The following is a 19917-nucleotide window of genomic DNA, read 5'->3' on the forward strand; positions in this document are numbered from 1 at the left end:
GTGTGAGAGCAGGAGAGAGAGAGAGAAAAGACAGAGTGTGTGTGTGTGTGTTCATTGGAGGGTGCTTTCTGAGAGAGGGGGAGGGAGGAGATGAGTAGAGTTACGAGCTCTCTTTCTCTCATTCTCTGGTTCTGTACCTTTAGTACAAAGTGACACACTGGGTCTCGGTCTCGCCTGAGTGAGCAACTCAATTATCTCCTTTAATACAGCCTTAGCCTCGTACACCGATCCCATTATGCCACAGCACTTCCCCGCCGGCGACCACACCGCGCCGTCTCTTAGCGACAAGTCACCAGACGACGCTCTCTCTCTCTCTCTTTCCTGTGTAGTTTCTCTCAGAAGCACCGGGTGCATTCTGCTCATGTTAATGTGAAAAATGAACGGGCCTCATAGGCGTCGTGCTGTACATGTACACACCATCTCAACAGGGGGAGAAAAATGCTACGTTCCATTTTGCCTTTATTGGAAGGAAAATCTGTAGTCGGGGGTTTCACAGATTAGATCTAAGATTTTTTTTTTAAGTACATAAATGAAAACAATAACACTTCAGATACATGTTTAATGACCAAGCCAACGCCAAACAAAGGATATAGATTTAAGTGATAATGCCCTGGAAGCCCGTGTTTGGAGGATATATTGGCGGGTGCTGCTTCGAGGGCATTATCACTTGTATACAACAGGTTGCCAACATATTCAAATAAGGATTGACATATTTTCATTAAAAAGTTTATTTTGACACATTTATTCATGCTATTTCATCTTTCCGCAAGATACAGCCTCGACACAAATCTAGGGTTGCTACCCAAGCCGGGGGGTTGTTCGTTCTGTCAGATCAGCTGCCAGACAGAGACAGTCTTTTTGTTCTTTATCCATGGGCATTCAGTCAATATGCTCCATTACCATACTGGCTGGCAACAGTCTTAACCCTTGCATGCTAGCTAGCTATGGCTAACTTACAGTCACATCAAAAAGTGGAGCCAGACAAACAGAATTTGCTTATTTAACTAGGCAAGTCAGTTAAGAACAATGACGGCCTACCGGAGAACAGTGGGTTAACTGCCTTGTTCAGAGGCAGAACAACAGATTTCCTTGTCAGCTCAGGGATTCGATCCAGCAACCTTTTGGTTACTGGTCCAACGCTCTAACCACTAGGCTGTCTAGCTGCTTCCTAGTGACATTTATTTGGACACATCCATAGCAATGGAAAATGTGCTCTCTCGTCAGGACACTGCTGTTCAGAGGAGCTAGCCATCAACACAGCTAACACAATCACTTCAAACTGAAGCTGGAAAGACTACACAATAGCTGCACTTCGTTTTGTTTGACCTTTTTTCAATTTCTTTGTGTAAGTCCATAAAAATGATGCCAGCTGATTCATGATTTCGACTGGCTGGGAAATGCTGCCTGCCTGTCTGTCTTGTCCCAACGCCCAACACGTTCATTACCAAGGGACAGCTGGAGATCGAATTTGAATATTGAAACAATGTTGCAAATGTTGGAGAGACCGACAGCGAGGTTCATACAAATCTCCGCTGTTGAAAACTAAATGTTAGTCTAAAAGAAATGTGAGATCATGTTTAGATACTTTTTATAGTGGAGATCAAGTATATAAAGTGCCTCAAATCAAATGTATTTATATAGCCCTTCGTACATCAGCTGATATCTCAAAGTGCTGTACAGAAACCCAGCCTAAAACCCCAAAACAGCAAGCAATGCAGGTGTAGAAGCACGGTGGCTAGGAAAGACTCCCTAGAAAGGCCAAAACCTAGGAAGAAACCTAGAGAGGAACCAGGCTATGTGGGGTGGCCAGTCCTCTTCTGGCTGTGCCGGGTGGAGATTATAACAGAACATGGCCAAGATGTTCAAATGTTCATAAATGACCAGCATGGTCAAATAATAACAAGGCAGAACAGTTGAAACTGGAGCAGCAGCACAGTCAGGTGGACCGGGGACAGCAAGGAGTCATCATGTCAGGTAGTCCTGGGGCACGGTCCTAGGGCTCAGGTCCTCCGAGAGAGAGAAAGAAAGAAAGAGAGAATTAGAGAGAGCATATGTGGGGTGGCCAGTCCTCTTCTGGCTGTGCCGGGTGGAGATTATAACAGAACATGGCCAAGATGTTCAAATGTTCATAAATGACCAGCATGGTCGAATGATTTGATTTGATTTGATTTGATAAAGTGCCTGGCTGGGCTGATGAGACAGTGGATTACGCAGTCAGATGGAACAGAGTAAATTAGGCATTTTAACATCATAGATTTAGCCGGTGGTAATTTGTGGAATAGACACCGTCTGGAATGCGGTTTAAACCAATCAGCATTCAGGATTAGACCCACCCGTTGTATATTATTTTATTTATTATTATTTCTTAGGGTCAACAGTGACTTATGACACTGGGGGGGGTAAATGCATATATCATTTGTTGTGATTATGTTGTGATCTAAAAACAATATATAAAAAGTGTTTTTTTAAAGATGGGAGGTTTAATGGAAATCTGAGTTTTTTCCTTCTTAAAACTTGTTAGGGAAGTGCTCCCGCTGTGGGAACATCAATCAGCGGAAATTTCAAGTGCGCCACGTATAGTTTTTGATAAAACTCAAACTTTCATTAAAATGCACATACAAGGTACTGAATTAAAGCCACACTCGTTGTGAATCTATCCACCAAGTCAGATTTGTAAAATGCTTTTCGGCGAAAGCATGAGAAGCTATTATCTGATAGCATGTATCCCCCAAAATACTTCAACGTCACCTAACGACAGATTTTGCGATAGCCGGGGGCTACTCAAAACGCAGAAATAAAATATAAAACATTCATTACCTTTGACGAGCTTCTTTCTTAGCACTCCTAGATGTCACATAAACATCATTTTGGGTCTTTTTTTCGATTAAATCGGTCCATATATAGCCTAGATATCGAACTATGAACACTGTGTGAACAACGGAAAAAAATAGCGTTTTCGAACGTAACGTCATTTTTTCAAATTAAAAAAGTTGACGATAAACTTTCACAAAACACTTCGAAATACTTTTGTAATGCAACTTTAGGTATTAGTACACGTTAATAAGCGATAAAATTGATCACGAGGCGATGTCAATTCTATAGGTGTCCGTCTGGAAATGCTGTCCGGATAAATCTCAACCAAAATATCCGGTCGGATACCTGAAGAAATGGCTTGTCTCTTCTTTGTTTGACCAAGAAACAAATCGTAGGCAAATGAAAAGACTGTTGACATCGTGTGGAAGCTGTAGGTATTGCAACCTCGACCTCATTTAATCCGGTTCACCTTTAACAATCCTTGGAAGTGGCGCATGGATATTTTTTCAATTTTCAGTGATCAGATTCTCCTGCACTTTTCGATGAAACGCACGTTCTGTTATAGTCACAGCCGTGATTTAACCAGTTTCAGAAACGTCTGAGTGTTTTCTATCCACACATACTAATCATATGCATATACTATATTCCTGCCATGAATAGCAGGGCGCTGAAATGTTGCGCGATTTTTAACAAAAAGCTGCGAAAATTCTCAACTTCCCTAAGAGGTTTTAAAACACAAACCAGTAAACTAACACAAGGTGGTAGTCTACCTCTACCTTGTGGTTGTGCAGTCTGAGATGCTGGGATTTGTGGAACAGCCTGGCTGGGTTGATCAGCTTCTGAGAGCCAACTGGTAAATCACCACAGGTTTACAGTCTCGCCCTTACCAGCCATGACACACTTGGGGATTTCCATCTGATATTTTTCCATGGCTGCAGATTACTTTTGATCCCCCCCCCTTTCTCCCTCTCTTTATTTTCTCTTATCAGAGGGCATATCACCATTCTTTCTACCCTGTGCCTGGTTGTCAGAGGACAGGTATCTCTCTCTCCGAACCCCCCCACCCCTCTTTCAGTCAGGCATCCATCAATCACTCTCTCTATTTATCTGTTTGTCAAAGGACATAGCACTCTCCGATTCAGGACACTAATCTTTGACTCACCTCTCCTTCTGTCCTTCTCTCTCTCCCTATCGCACTCTCTCCATCGACCCCTCTCTTTCACTTCCCATCTCCTCATGTTTTGCCTCCACCTCACCTCACCTCATCTCTCTGTCTCTCTCATCCCCGCTCTCCCTGCATCTTTCTCTACCCCCTCTCTGCCTCCTTCACCTTTCTCTACCCCCTCTCTGCCTCCTTCACCTTTCTCTACCCCCTCTCTGCCTCCTTCACCCTTCTCTACCACCTCTCTGCCTCCTTCACCTTTCTCTCTCTCTTTCTCAGTGTGTACCGGTACACAGCGCTGTCACACAGAAAACAAATCAGTCTGTCAGCGTGGACAGATTGATGTGTCTCTCATCCCTGAGCCGACTGCACATAGCTCATCATTACTGTCTGCACTGCAGCTGAAGAGGAGAGGAGATATGGAGAGGAAGGGAGAGCCAATGAGGTGGGAGGAAGGGAGAGAGCAGGATATGTGGTGAGAGCAGCGGAAAAGAGGAGAGGATAAGGGAGGAGAGGGAAATGAAGACGGGAGAGGGAGAAGGAGAAGAAATATGGAGAAAACAAGGAAAGGGACAAAGAAAGCATATGGGGAGAGACAGTCGAAAAGAGGAAGAGTCTGCACACGTCAACCAAACCATAAGGCCGTAGCCCAGCATGACTTCTCATACATGTGTCTGCTTGCATAACTGCCATGTGTGCAAATGCCGACCTACCTGCAGAGTGTGCATAAATCAAACTGGGCTGAGCATGTGTGCATATCTCTGTGACTGTGTGTGCGTGCGTACGTGTATGTGTGTTTCTGGGTACGCACATGTGAGCTGATGTGTTTTCTATTCAAGACTCGTTACTTCATACTTGATAAGGGCCAACAGTTTGGCAAGTGCCTGACAACACCGACATGGTTTTATCTTATTGGAGGGCCAAGACTGCCAACTGCCAACTTTATCTGATAGGCAGTCCAATCATGTCATATTGGAGTGCTTATATAAAACTTGCCCCCCCAAAACAAAATGAAAACTTGACAATAACATTCATGTAACTATAATATTTCATGTTAGCAAGGTAGCTAGTCTCCAACCAGTATGTGTGTCTGTCTGTGTGCGGTACGCTCTAAATTGGGCAATTCTCGTAATGTCATGAAGACATTATGAGGTGGGTGAGCCAAACTCTGCGGGTCCGAGAAACAAATGACAATTACAGGAGCAGGACGGGAGAGTCTCCTGGTTGATTTATGCGGACAATAACTGCAAATGAAAGTGGTTGAATAAGAGAGGAGAAAGGAGAAATGTAGAGGGGGAAGAAAGGCAAGTATAAAAGATGATAGAGGTTGTACACTGAGCTGGCTATCACTCTTCTAGGGTTGTGTGTTTAACGGATAGTACAGTGTTCTGTGTCGGGTATTTATTTAAGTGCATAATTGTTGGTTGATCTTTGAATGTCACGTTTCATTTTCATGACGCCTACTCAGAACTCTATGACACAAACTCTATCCCTCTTTCTCTCTCATTTACTTACTGGTGGCTCGCTGGCTCGCCCCAGTTGCTCAGTCTGTCTGTCTACGCCGGTGGCAGACGATGCGACTGGGCCCCATGCCAGACAGAGTCGGAGCCAGAGCCCAGAGCTGGGAGCCACAGTTCCCCGGTACCTCACCATCTTCCATCCCTGCACTTCAGTAAATGAGCCCACAACTAGACAGGAAGCTACAGGCTGAGCCATCGGCATTGATCCCTCTTCCTCTACTCCAGCCAATCAGGGGAGGGTTAGGAGACAGTGGTGGAGGGGGATAGGTGGTGTGTCGATTTGTACGTGTGTGTGTGTGGAAGGGGGGTGAGTTAGCCTACATTGTGGAGGCATGCTTCTTAAGTGTCTGGGAGTCAGCCTGGCTTAGGTAAGAAAGAGGGAGTCTGTAAGGTTAGTGTAACATTATGTTTGAGTGTTTTTCTATACCACCAACCACCCAACAAATCAGACCGATAAGTCTGCAGACAGCTGGGATTATTGACCTATCTGGTATAATGGAGCAGTAATGTAACAGGACTTTTAAAAAGTACATATGGGTTCAAAATCTGTCTCCTGTTGGGTCATGTTCTGGGTCTTTCCTTTGAGATTTGAAGTAGACATTGTGCATCGATATTGAATATTAAAATCCTGTTATATTAAACAAGGTACCCCTTAATAAAGACAACATGGATAAGTCAATAAATATGATTTTCTATGAGTAAAGAGTTGCGGAAGTGACAAAATGCAGCACTTTGACATGTCCCTCTGTTACCCTCTGTGAATTCCAGGAAGATTTTAAGATCTTAACCCCAAAATATATCCGCGATTTCACCATCATTGTAAATCCCTAGTTATTTCTGACAGTCATTTCTGAAGATCCCTCATTTTTATAATACCTGTATATATATTTTTAAAGATTTATTTCTAAATGAACATCTGGTCAAATCATAGTCTAAAGCAGGTAAGCTGGTTCTACTCTTTTTGGCCATTATCTGGTGTTTTGTGGTGTAAAACTGAAATCAAGAAATCAACACTGTTACGCATAGATAGACAGGCTAGAAATATTTTAACATGAAATGATTTTGGTAAAACTTCAATTGCCCCTTCTTGTTGCACACAACAAGCTTCCATTCCCCCCGTCATAAGGGAATGTATGGCTGATTGAAGATGAAATCGTCAACCATATTACAAGTACACTGTTACTTTATTTGGCCTTTGCTATAGTCATATTTTTTTTAATTTAACCTCTTTAGATGGGAACATTTTATATTTTTATAAAGTTGAACATGTGCTTTTTTATGACAGAATTTTAAAATGGGTGAAATCATTATTATTATTATTTTTTTACAATTCTTAAAAGGCAGTAAAATGTTGGAACAACCTTTCTCTCCATATTCTATAGTTTGGCTGAGCTGCTGTCCGAAATGTTTCCCAACTTGGGCTAAATACTACACACACTTTCCTAGATGTCAATGAACATTTTGGTTGCAAGCGCATAGTCCATAACCCCTAGCTCAGAGTCTATGGATTGTATCCCAAATGGCACCATATTCCCTATAGTGTGCTACTTCAAAAGTAATGCATACAGGATGCATCCCTGGGCAGAGTGTGGCCAACCTGGGCCCTTTGTCAGGACAGGCAGGTGCTCCACTGGGGGCTCTGGCCAGGGGGCCTAGAGGCAGGGGACTGACCAGGCATTGTTCCAGCGTGGCACTGAGAAGAGACATCGGGGTAATGGGGTGTGGTACCAAGCCCAGCGGGCCAAGAAAAAGGGGGAGAGAAGGGGTAGAGGGAGAAAGAGAGAGAGTAAGAAAGAGGGAGAGAGAAGGAAAGATAGAGAGAGATCAAAAGGAAGAAAAAGAGAGAGGAAGAACGAGAGGGAGAGGGGTGCGGGGGAGTGAAAAAGAAGAGAGAAAAAAAAAGAGAGAGAAAACAGGATGGATGGAGCGCGGTATGAACTGTAGTGTACAGGGAAGCCCAGGATAGAACTGACATCGTAAGTCACATCGAACCAGCAGCAATCCTGCTGTGTCCTTCAGCTCTCTCAGTCTGGTGTTGTGTTGGGTTTAAAACAGTGGAGAGACACCCACCTTGAGAGAGAGGATGCTTGGGTCTGCTGCTTAAATGGGAGGCTCACACGCTATGGAGGGGAGGCGGGGGAGGGAGGGGGGCAAAGGGAGACGGTGTGTTCAGAAAAAACAACATCCGCAGAGTTTTACGACCTGGGAACCGGGTGACCCCCCCACCGCCCCCTGCTGTAACTCTGCAGGTGAGAGTGAGGAAAGACCATCAGCCACAGCCCCTCCTACGGCCTTGCCGTCGGCCTGACTGCCTGCTCCACTTTTAGCATATGTGGCCAGTGTATGTGTGTGCATGTAGTTGTGATGATTTGAATTGTAGTGATTGTAGTGCGAGTGTAGGCGCGCGGTGTGTTTGAATACATACTGGTTTGTGTGCTCCTCTCGTGGGTACAATTATTATCCAGGAAGCGACCCCTCTGACGTGGCAAGGCAACCCCGGCGTTGACCCCAGTGCTCCTCTCATCCAATAAAAGCAGGAGGCGCTTGTCGGAAGGGCACTGGGAGACTTCCCTTCGGCCTGGGCCCCGACACGGCTGTCCATCTGCCAGGCTCTCCCTGAGAGCCCATTATCACTACGGGGAGCAGGAACCGAGCGGAAGGGAATGGAAACGCCACAGAATTCCAGACATTCCTCCCAGTTCCTCCGACACCTCCAGCGTCTCCGTGAACGCTGGGAACGTTTCTGCACAAACAAATAATAATAACTGAAGAGTCTAAGATTCTGGAAATGAGATTAGTGGAACAGAAGTAAGTGAAATTACACAAACTGTATTCTTATTGGGATCCCTATTATTGTAATTGTATAAAACCAATTGTTTGCCTATTCCATTTGGGCATGGTATATCATATTTTGGCTTCAGTATATTTCAATATATTAATATACTGGCATGTACATCAAACATCATCATATGTCTGTGACCTCACTTCCTGTCCCGGTGGAGGACAGCTTCTGTTTCCTCTCAGACAGGAGAGAGCCGGTGTTTCCTCCCTCAGTGGCTTCCTACACCACACAAACTCTCTCTCACACACACATATACACACACATTAATATATACTCACACATCCCCATTTATATATACTGTACACGCAGAGCCACATTCCCACAAACCCTACTCAAATGCAAAAAGTAGCAGCATGTTAACACACAGCCATGACGACCGTAACCAACCAACCCCATACACGTCCCCTTACACAGGGCCACCAGCACAATCACACACTCACAGACACTTAGTAGAAAAGTTTCAGTGGACGTCAACACTCCCTCATAACCAAATGGCCCCTGAGGACCCAGCGAGGGAATTAGCATCGTTTCAGATACTTCTCCCACCAACCAGGCTTCAGGCCCCTGTCCTCCCCCACATGTCCCCCCTCACCCCCAATGCTACTCCCCCGCTGGCCAGCTCAGGGCGGACGAGGGCATGGGGCGTCCAAACGAGGGGGGAAGAGGAGCAGGTCCAGAATGTCTCTCCTCTAAATTACCCTCATTAATTGTCATCAGCTCCTCAGGATGTTGGAGTGGATTATCTTAATAGCAGCAACTAGAGCTTCTTCTTTAAGAACGGAAAGAATAACAAAAAGTCATTAAAGGACAGAGGCATTTTTTTTTTTAGGGAAACTTTACATGATTCCGTCAGTCCGGTCTAACTGAGTTTGATGATGTCACTATTAAAAAGTTGTGTGGGTGAACAACAAGAGTATACAAAATACAAGGCAGCGTCAATGTAGCATATTCTGCAAAGATGTTTTTCCACAGAGGGGGGTGATTCTCATGAAACCATTTTTAAACATGTCTGTAGCAAATTGAGTAACACAACCATGATGCATCTGCAAAAATCAACTCTCTGAAAACACTCCAAATTCGAATTACCGGGTCATTTTATACAATGTTATTTTAGAATGTTTTTATATATTTGAATTAAACACAAAATATTTAGCTTTAGTTTGTCCATAGGGTAGCCTAGTGGTTAGAGTGTTAGACTAGCAACCGAAAGGTTGCAAATTCGAATCCCTGTGCTGACAAGGTACAAATCTGTTGTTCTGCCCCTGAACAGGCAGTTAACCCACTGTTCCTAGGCTGTCATTGAAAATAAGAATTTGTTCTTAACTGACTTGCCTAGTAAAATAAATCAATAAAATAAGAATTGTGTACTAGTTGAAGTTTACATTTAGCTTTAATATGTATTATGTAAATGTCTCTTGTGTCTCATTACCATAAAACATTTTCAAGTTCCTGTAAAATCTCCAGACAGTTTTTAAATAAAGTTTCATTCCCCCATGATGTATCATCTGGAAGAGTAGTCCTTACACAACTTAAGTTCATTTATTCGCTTATGCCTTCAGAATTAGATTCTCAAACATCCCCCTTTACCCCACTTGGCCTTCTCATTACCGAAACGGCTATAAAGCTCAAATTGGGAAAGAGTCAGGGAACCATTATCTTACCAATAACGGAGGCTTTAGTGACGGGGTCAAGTGTTTGCTGACTCATAATGTCTCCTATTATTTGCATATTGAGCTAAGGTCATCTTATTACGAAACACAAATGTCTCATTACCATGTACTTTTTTAGGTCCGTTTCTATAATGAGAACCTTAATGTCGGTAATGCTAATAAGCTAATTCTAATGTAACGTCAATTGCTGTGCTCTCCTGGTAACTTGATTTATTTACTAGGACCTGTTGTATAGATGAACAGTTATTTGATTAAGTGGGGTTTGTCAAGAAATATGAGGTGTATAAACCTAATTTAACTTACTTTAGGCCACAATCAGACGTTTGTGTTTCAGCAAAGTAAAGGAGGATAACCCACATTTTTCCTATACTCTTGTTTGATATCCCAACACAGTTTTTGGTCCATTTCCCACATACTTTGATACTTTATAGGCATATTGTATTATGCCTTTTTCCCATTGAATCCAGAAATACATCTAAAATACATTACAACCACAAATATCCACATCCTAATACACCAATATTACCTGAAAATGCCTTGTATAAAAAAAAGGTAATTTGTTATGTTTAAGTCCACTTTTAACTTTTGAAAATACATTCATGTAATTACAGTGCTTATACTTATACTGAAATAAGAGGGATTTTAGTCCATTAAGATCAGGGATTTTAGTATTATACAAGTCATTTGGGATTAATAAATGACACACTTTGAGGATTTGTTGGGTTCTTGGATCTTTGACAGAGATCAGTACAGTTTGTCAATGGCAAACTGTGCATTACTCATTACCGAAATATGCAGTCTCATCTCTGAGATAAATATTTAGGAAATATTATGAAAAGTCAAACGAATACTTTAGAAATGTTGGATTCATCTGATAGTGTGACTTTTGTACTTTATCCAAATATTTGTACATAAATCAAATGCAAGTGATTAGGACAACAACAACAAAAAGGTTATGTGTAACTGTAATGCGATAAATTACGAAATATGTTTAAATAATTGCATTTTAAATGGTTGTATTTTCAGTGTTAGGCCATTTCATAAGGGGAGCAATGTAAAAAAACAAAATTGAAATTGATTTGTTGATAACTTTTTTGGACTTTGAAAACTGCTGTGGTAATGAGAAGTACAGATCCTAATCTCAGTGATTCAAGAGAAAATGTTTAAAATGACCCAAAATGTTGGTCAAATGGCAGTTTTGTGAGAAAGTAGTAGGGGTTGCAAAATTATTTCCCCAAATTCCAATGTTTTCCAGAAATCCTGTTTAGAAGATTCCGGATTCCCTGCTTATTCCTTTCTGATTCTTGGAATCTGCCAACCAGGATTTCCAGAAAAACTTGTACATTTTGGTAAAGTTTGGGGGAAATGTTTCAACCGTATCCACAGGTAAGCAGTGTAAAGAGAAGAGGGATAATGATGAAAAGCACCAGTCATAAATTCTGCCCTCCTGTCCTGAAAAGTGGAAGTTACCACTTCATCGTTAGCTGGACTCTCCATTCAATCATTCAACACAGCTCCAGTAGGTCTCACAGCACGTGCTCGTAGCACAGTGTATAAACGTCAACAACAGTTCTAACATTACGGTAAGCATAGAGACCTTGGTTAAATCATGAGCGATGGGATGTCAGTCTGTCCAAAGTTGGTGGTGGAAGGGACTGAGGCGCTAGCCCCTGCCTGCCTGTCTGTCGCTAGCATTAGTTTACGGGCTCAGGGAATTCAGCCAATTTGCTGTATCGATCGCTAGCTAATTAGCCTCAGATTAAGAGGCGCAAACGAATTTGTGCCAAACAAACATGAGTGGCGAGCTCTATGGCATTGATTTCTTGTAACGTCCTAATGATTGGCTCAGTCAGCAGGGCCTTTATTTCCCACGCACAACTCAGTGACACTAGGCGCTAGCGTAAATCTAACCTGGGTCAATTCAGCTGAGGGCTTGAGCTTTACTAACTCTCTCAGAGTCATTTGGGGTTGTTCATAGAAACATAGTGCCCCACCAAATCGTCTGCCTTGGTTTGTGGCCTTTTTAAGTCATCACTCAAGGTTTTCATTCGCTGTTCGCTGATGCTGTCGAGTGCTCTGTCTATGGGACTGATAGGTTGAGGGTCTCAGGCAGATACCCAGGGTCTCAAGGAGATACTCTGACAACAGAGACCTTTGATGACCCCCGAGCTGACACAGATACCACGCTGCCTGTTCCCACCATCCATCTAGAAGAACATAATCGCAGCCCAATACTCCCCATAATGCACCCTTTCATTCTACTTACTGGAATGGACGACGTAATAATGAAAAATTTTAAAACATAACCACAGCTGTGGCACTTCTTCTTCCTCTACCTCCATCTCGCTCCTCATTTTCTCTCGCTCCCTTTCTTCTTCTCCCCCTCTCTTCCTCCCTCTCTCAACCGCTACATTTCCCTCCCGTAAAGTTTCAAAGTCACTATAAAAGGCGCTAGCGTCTTTTAATGGAGATTCATCACACTGTCATTTCTGTTTTCTCCCCGTAGCGAGAGCAAAGTGTTTGTGTGAGGGTAGGAACGGGCGTTTGTTCGGCTCCTCATTTAGCCCAGTGCGGGCCGAGAAGCCCCGTCATTATCTCAGGAGATGGACCAGAGAGCGGTAGCACCGTCTCTCTCTCTCACTCTCTCTACCTCGCTCTCCCTCTCTCGCTCTCCATCTTCCGGAGATACAGCGCCAGGTAGTCTTATTGAGGTGTCATGGAAAATCTTCCGCATATTGGTTTTTGGGAACCTTCCAACTGTGTTAGTTAGTGTAGGGATGTCGGGTTTTCCAAACTCACTAATGGGAATGCCATAGATAGTTACAGTGTAGTCTGATTATATCATGGCAGTAACTGGATGGTTGGTGGGGCCAGACGTCAGTAAAAGCATTTGAAGCTAAAATCATCGTACACAAATTTTGTAAAAGCCCAGTACAGTCAAAAGCATGTTTATCCTTATTTATTATACACTCAATGGCCAGGTTACTAGGTACACTATCTAGTACTGGTCGGACCCACCTTTGCCTCCAGAACAGACTGAATTCTCCGGGGTATGGAAACGTTGCTCAATTGGTACCAAGGGACCGAACGTGTAACAGGAAAACATTCACCCCACCATTACACCACTGCCACCAGCCTGTACAGTTGACACCAGGCAGGATGGGGCCATGGACTCAAGCTGCTTACGCAAAATCCTGACAAGAACCGGGATTTAAACGGACCAGGCAATGTTTTTCCACTCCTCCAACGTCCAACTCAATATTAGGAAGGTGTCCTTAATATTTTGGACACTCAGTGTATATTTTCACATTATGAGGTTGGAATAATACAGTGAAAATCTGAAAATTCTGACAATGCACTTTTAGGGTAAGGGTTGTTCGAAAAGAACGCCTGAAATTTCAACCTGTTTGGGTGGGATGGAACTTTGGCCTGCCTGGTGAAATCACTAGGCTGTAAATGAGTTAATAAGAAAGAGGGTTCCAAACCTCTCTGCCATTAACAATTTCAGTTTTCCCCAAACCACCCAAACCACTCCCAGCAGGGCTGGTTAGAGGCATAAGCGACATAAGCGGTCGCTTACCACAAAAAATAAATAAATGAAACATTTAAAAAATAGATAATTGAGTATTCAGTCACGGTCTCAACTTCCTTACTTATTAATTAAAGGAACTTACTTACTTATTGAGAGTAAGAATAGTAGATTACACAAGTGCAATTTCTAAATTTGGTTGTGCATAAGCAGTTTTTCTCTTTTTATGTCAGTCACTGACAGTCACTCAATTAGCCATATCAGCTAACAATTATTTGATTGGTAGTTAGTCTAGCCAGCTTTCTACACTTGTAGTAATTATGTCCGAATACTGACCGGGTACACAGGGCACGTACCTAGGGGCCCTGACCTCTTGATTTTGTTCCTCATTCTCACTCAGATATCATCTTAGCATGACACAAGTCATTACAACATGTGTAGAAATGTAGGAAAATAGCTTTAAAACAGCAAATTCTTTCTCTCTGCACCAGGGCAAAATGTGTAGAATTGTAGGAACCCTGCTTTACGGTCCAATGAGGCAGTTTGTCTTCCTTGTTAGCTAAGAGCAATTTCTCAAGCAAGAATTTTGCCAGGACTCAAAGGGAGTGGTCTGAGTGGGGGGGGGGGGGCAATTTGCTGTTATTGGCAGAGAGATTTGGAACAGTCTTGCTTATTGGTCTATTAACTAATTCATGTTGATGTCACCATGGAAGGCCAAAACTCCATCCCACCAAAACAGGCAGAAATTTCTTCCAACATTTTCTCTTACGCCCAATGGCAAAATGTATAGAATTGCAGGAAATTAACTTGAAAACCAAAATTTCTATTTCCACCGTCAAGAAGTGAGCCAGAAATGTTTTGCCGCGAGGTGGAGAGGCCCCCCAATCAAATCTTGCTTAGGGCCCCCAAAAGGCTAGAGCCAGCCCTGACTCCCAGACAGTCCTATCAAAATGAATAAAATTCCTACTCTACAAATACACATAGATTTTGGCTTTATTTTTTAAACCTGTCTTTCAGGTCCAATTCAGTACTGTCTTAACCTGTTATGCATTAGGGGGCGCTATTAAAAATGTGGAATTAAAAATGTTCCCGTTTTAAACAAGATATTTTGTCACGAAAAGATGCTTGACTATGCATATAATTGACAGCTTTGGAAAGGAAACACTCTGACATTTCCAAATCTGCAAAGATATTATCTGTGAGTGCCACAGAACTGATGCTACAGACGAAAACAAGATGAAATGTCAAACAGGAAATGCCCCAGATTTTGGAGGCGCTTTGTTCCAATGTCTCCTTATATGGCTGTGAATGCGCAAGGAATGGGCCTACACTTTCTGTCGTTTCCCCAAGGTGTCTGCAGCATTGTGATGTATTTGTAGGCATATCATTGGAAGATTGACCATAAGAGACTACATTTAGCTCGGTGTCCTCCGTCGAAACTATTGCGTAATCTCCAGGTGTGTGCATGTTTCCATTTTGAAGAGAGGAGAAACTAAACTGCCACGAGTGACTTATCATCGAATAGATATGTGAAAAAAACACCTTGAGGATTGATTCTAAACAACGTTTGCCATGTTTCTGTCGATATTATGGAGTTAATTTGGAAAAAAGTTTGCGTTTTAATGACTGAATTTTCGGGGGGTTTTCTCAGCCAAACGTGATGAACAAAACGGAGCGATTTCTCCTACACAAATAATCTTTTGGGAAAAACATAATTTTTGCTATCTAACTGAGAGTCTCCTCATTGAAAACATCTGAAGTTCTTCAAAGGTAAATGATTTTATTTGAATGTTTTTCTGGTTTTTGTGAAAATGTTGCATGCTGAATGTCAGGCATAATCCTATGCTAGGCTATCAATACTGTTGCACAAATGCTTGTTTTGCTATGGTTGAGAAGCATATTTTTGAAAATCTGAGATGACAGTGTTGTTAACAAAAGGCTAAGCTTGAGAGCAAATAGATTTATTTCATTTCATTTGCGATTTTCATGAATAGTTAACGTTGCGTTATGCTAATGAGCTTGCGGATAGATTTACACAATCCTTGATACAGGTTTTTTTCGTAGCAAAACGTGATGCAGAAAATGGAGCGATTTCACCTACACAAATAATCTTTTTGGAAAAACTGAACATTTGCTATCTAACTGAGAGTCTCCTCATTAAAAACATCCAAAGTTCTTCAAAGGGAAATTATTTTATTTGAATGCATTTCTTGTTTTTGTAAAAAAATGTTGCCTGCTGAATGCTAGGCTTAATGCTATGCTAGCTATCAATACTCTTACACAAATTCTTGTTTTGCTATGGTTGAAAAGTATATTTTCAAAATCTGAGATCACAGTGTTGTTAACAAAAGGCTAAGCTTGAGAGCCAATATATTTATTTCATTTCATTTGCGATTTTTATGAATAGTTAACGTTGCATTATGCTAATGAGCTTGAGGCTATACTTAAGATCCCGGATACGGGATTGCTCCTCGCAACAGGTTAATTTGGTCCAATTCAGCAGTAAGGAATCAACACTGGTGTCCTAACATGAGTCTGTATGCTGCTGGGGTCACTCATCCATTTCCAGAATTCGCTGTGTGTGGCTAGGTGTTGAACAAACCAATATTCTACTTCACTTAGTGCTGAGTGGTGCGAAATCTCAATTGAAAATAAATGTCAATGCCCTGAAACAAATGTTGTGACAACAGGAAGTTCGTAAGTTGACCACGGTGCACAAGATGACATCTCATCACGAGATAAACAGAGCATGACGTTGGCTTTACATGGAGCAGACACTGTCTCAGATGTTCTCTATCCCCACCCTTAGATTCTCAGCAAAGTACAATACAAGTGAGCTCAGTAGGACACCATGTATTACCCTATATAAGGCACGGTGCCATGCAAACAAACAGATAAATGAACGTGTGACACAGGGCGACGTAACAAGCGTAGTGTGACTGCGGTATTAGTTATATCATGACAAGACGGGTGGGACCCAGACAACAAGCCAGGCTGGCAGACCTCAGGGATAAGAGAATGGTGGAAGTAGTGGTGGTGGTGCGGATGTGGAGGGGTGTGGGTGTACAGGTTGATTGTTTCAATGAAGCAATTTGATTCAATTTTCCACTCAATAAAATTACCCATCAGTGCTGGCGCCTTTTGGCTGTCCAGACTCGCTCATTTTCAGATCCCGCTCTTAATTGAACGAGTTTATGTACTTGTCTCACTGAAATTGGAAAAATTTATCACCTGGAAAATGTTACATATTTCTCCCTCCCGGCTGTGCATGCCATGTTTTTCCCCCTGCTAACTTCATCAGAATGATGAGCGCCTATGAAATTAATTTGTTTGCATTTGCGTACGGGAGGAAATGTTCTTATTTGCACAGGCAGGAGGGATGGAGGGAGGGCTGGAGTGAGAAGGTGAAGGAAATCTTTTTTTTTTTTTTTTTGAGATGAAGTTTTCTGTCTCTGTCCTCTGTACAGTATGTCCTCTGGATTCCTGAGGAGTTATAATAATAGAGATGACCTGAATACCAGGATGTATTTCCTCTCAATCGTACTCTGAATGGACTCAAAACTGCTACCAAAAACAAAAAAACATCCGAATCCCAAATCCATTTTGTGCAAAAATATTTGAGGTTCACTATTTTGCAAACCAATTGCATGTAAACTCATTTTCTCTCTCTCTCTGTAAGACACTGATTATACAGTAGAGTCGGCTGAACGCTCGGTTAAACTGCCTAGCGCTGCGTTGAGTAGTACGGTGTAGCTCAATGGAGCAGGGATGGGCATGCTGGAAGCTCGTTAATCTAGCCATCTCACCACGCACCATATGCTCAACCCACAGAAGGCCCAGCTGAGCTATGGTCTTTTCTTCTCTGCTGTTCAGGAAAATCCACTGAATTAACTCGGGTTCACTATAAGACCCAGTGGAATTTCACTACATCACATGTAAAGAAAAATACTGTTGAGTAAGTGTGGAGTATCTGTATGGTATGTTAATCTGAGAGAGAGACAAGAGGGACAGAGAGAGGGAGAGAGAGAGAGGGACAAGAGGGACAGAGAGAGAGGGAGAGAGAGGGACAGAGAGAGACAAGAGGGACAGAGAGAGAGAGAGAGAGAGAGAGGGACAGAGAGAGAAAGAGAGCAAGAGAAAGAAAACGGGACACCTGACGACACCTTGGAACAACATGCCGGCTGCACTTGCTAGTTCTCATAAAGCAAATGACCATTGATCAATCCTCCAATATAGGCATTGACATGACTGAGTGGATTTGAATGACTGAGTGACTGTGTGAGAGAGAGATAGATGAATGAGAAAATGGCCTCTGATTTGCCATCTGCGGTCTGGGTCTTTTTCCTGTGCCCCATTTGGCCCAATGTGGAGTGCTAGCCTAGCGGGCTGCGACAAACCTCTGCCTCTTGACAGAGGAACTATAACCCATAATGTTCCGCATAGTGTCCTCACATTGCCAATGCATGACACTATTGTTATTACTGTGACATCATCACCATTGAGGCCAGTCATACACAAATTCATAACAATGATATACTGTGTGACTTAACAATGCGTGAGTGTATGTGTGTGTGTGTGTGGGTGTGGGTGTGTGTGTGTGTGTGTGTGGGTGTGTGTGTGTGTGTGTGGGTGTGTGGGTGTGTGTGTGTGTGCCAACAGTCAGTGATACCTTGAGAGGGATGGAAAAGGTGCTGTTGGAGTTGAATTGGACAGAACACACTGTCTGTCCTGTCCAATGCCACCGCGACAAGCTGTAGAACAGGACAGGGATAGTAACGGACAGGCACCCCCGGGGCTGCCAAAATAAAATGAGCAGCAATCACTGGGGGTGACGGTGCACATGCTACATTAAGCCAGCCAATTGAGCATTAATGCCAATGAATATGGCTGTCACTGCCGGAGAACAGAGGTTCAACTTGAAGAAACAACTCAAATGGCTACCTGAGCATGATGATGCAGCCTATCGGCATGATTTTGTTTATTTTTTATGTTTTATTTCACCTTTATTTAACCAGGTCGGCAAGTTGAGAACAAGTTCTCATTTACAATTGCGACCTGGCCAAGATAAAGCAAAGCAGTTTGACACATACAACAACACAGAGTTACACATGGAGTAAAACAAACATACAGTCAATAATACAGCAGAAAAATACGTCTATATACAATGTGAGCAAATGAGGTGAGATAAGGGAGGTAAAGGATGAAAAAGTATGAATCCTTAAAAGTGTATCTATACCCATGGTATCTAACTGTAAAACAGAGCTGAGTAAAATATTTATTTAAAGGTTTAATTATTTTCAAATGTGTTATCTTTTTGAGGTATCTAATAAACATGTCTAGAAATCAATATTACCGGTCTGAAATCTAGACAAACATTTAGATCATGTGATTGAGTCAAATGGTCATCTAAATCTATTTAACTATGACTCATCATCCGTCTACTATGGCCGTGCAGATCGGATGCAGAATGAGGGGCTTTTCGACCATGCTTTTGTGATTTCGTTTTTCCCCCCCGTCTGGATGGTACCGGGACACATGGCGTCGATGGAGCGTGGCATTGATTGTGGGAGACTGGAGTGCAGAGACAAAAGGTATCGGGTCACCAGTCACACCGCCACCACTGTTACAGCTGGATCGATAGAGTCGAGGAAGGAAAGAGGGAGAGTTGCATTTCCATTAAGGGATGGGGGAGGGATGGAGCGATGGTGTGGGTGGCTAAACAGGGGGGATTTATATAATAATGGATTGCATTAATATGGGCCTCACATCGGATATAAGGTAGCTATAGTATTAGCTACACATTGTGTTAGGTAGCATGCCCTTTGGCAGCGTAGGCAAAACACTCACCTTGGTCAAACAATTGCCATAATTTGGAACAATTACAATGAGTAGACTACATTGATATAGAATGTCTTAGGCATACAATGACAAATCTAAACTAGAAGCTATTTTACCTCAACAGAAAGGACCGCTTTTAAATAGCCCATTAGAAATATGTGACGCTGTTAACCATTTGTTTGACGACCCTCACAGCTACGATTATCTCTATATCTATGATCTCCAAATATCTCTGATCACGCTCCCGTAGCGTAATAGTTGAAAATGATAGCAATTACCAGAACATTATAAGAACACCTTTAATTCCACAGGCTTAAGAACAATAGGCATGTTGGGTCATCAAATTACCCTGATTAAGTGAAGACACCTCTAGCAATCTAACTCTACATTCTGAAAATAGAGGAGCCTGTTGGCTTCATTTAGGGCTAATGACTGGTCTGACTGTGTCATTATCATCATTTGAGAGATGGCTAATGTGCCATCGCCACGACAACACCAATTGCGGGATAAGCGATGGGCTCCTGCCGTGCCAGTCCGTAACC

At 42.5% G+C, this 19917-nt stretch overlaps 1 long non-coding RNA gene across 1 annotated transcript; it reads right to left on the bottom strand.

The window, feature by feature from the left end:
• Positions 1 to 588: 588 nt before the first annotated feature.
• LOC127930385 (uncharacterized) lies at positions 589 to 8865 on the bottom strand. The gene is made up of 3 exons (XR_008138047.1): positions 8482 to 8865; positions 7922 to 8239; positions 589 to 2007 (listed from the first exon to the last, which is right to left on the bottom strand). It is a non-coding gene; the product is annotated as an uncharacterized LOC127930385 (long non-coding RNA).
• Between the last annotated feature and the right edge of the window lie 11052 nt (positions 8866 to 19917).

Source organism: Oncorhynchus keta, chromosome 5, assembly GCF_023373465.1.
Source record: "Oncorhynchus keta strain PuntledgeMale-10-30-2019 chromosome 5, Oket_V2, whole genome shotgun sequence".
Taxonomy (NCBI): Eukaryota; Metazoa; Chordata; class Actinopteri; order Salmoniformes; family Salmonidae; genus Oncorhynchus; species Oncorhynchus keta.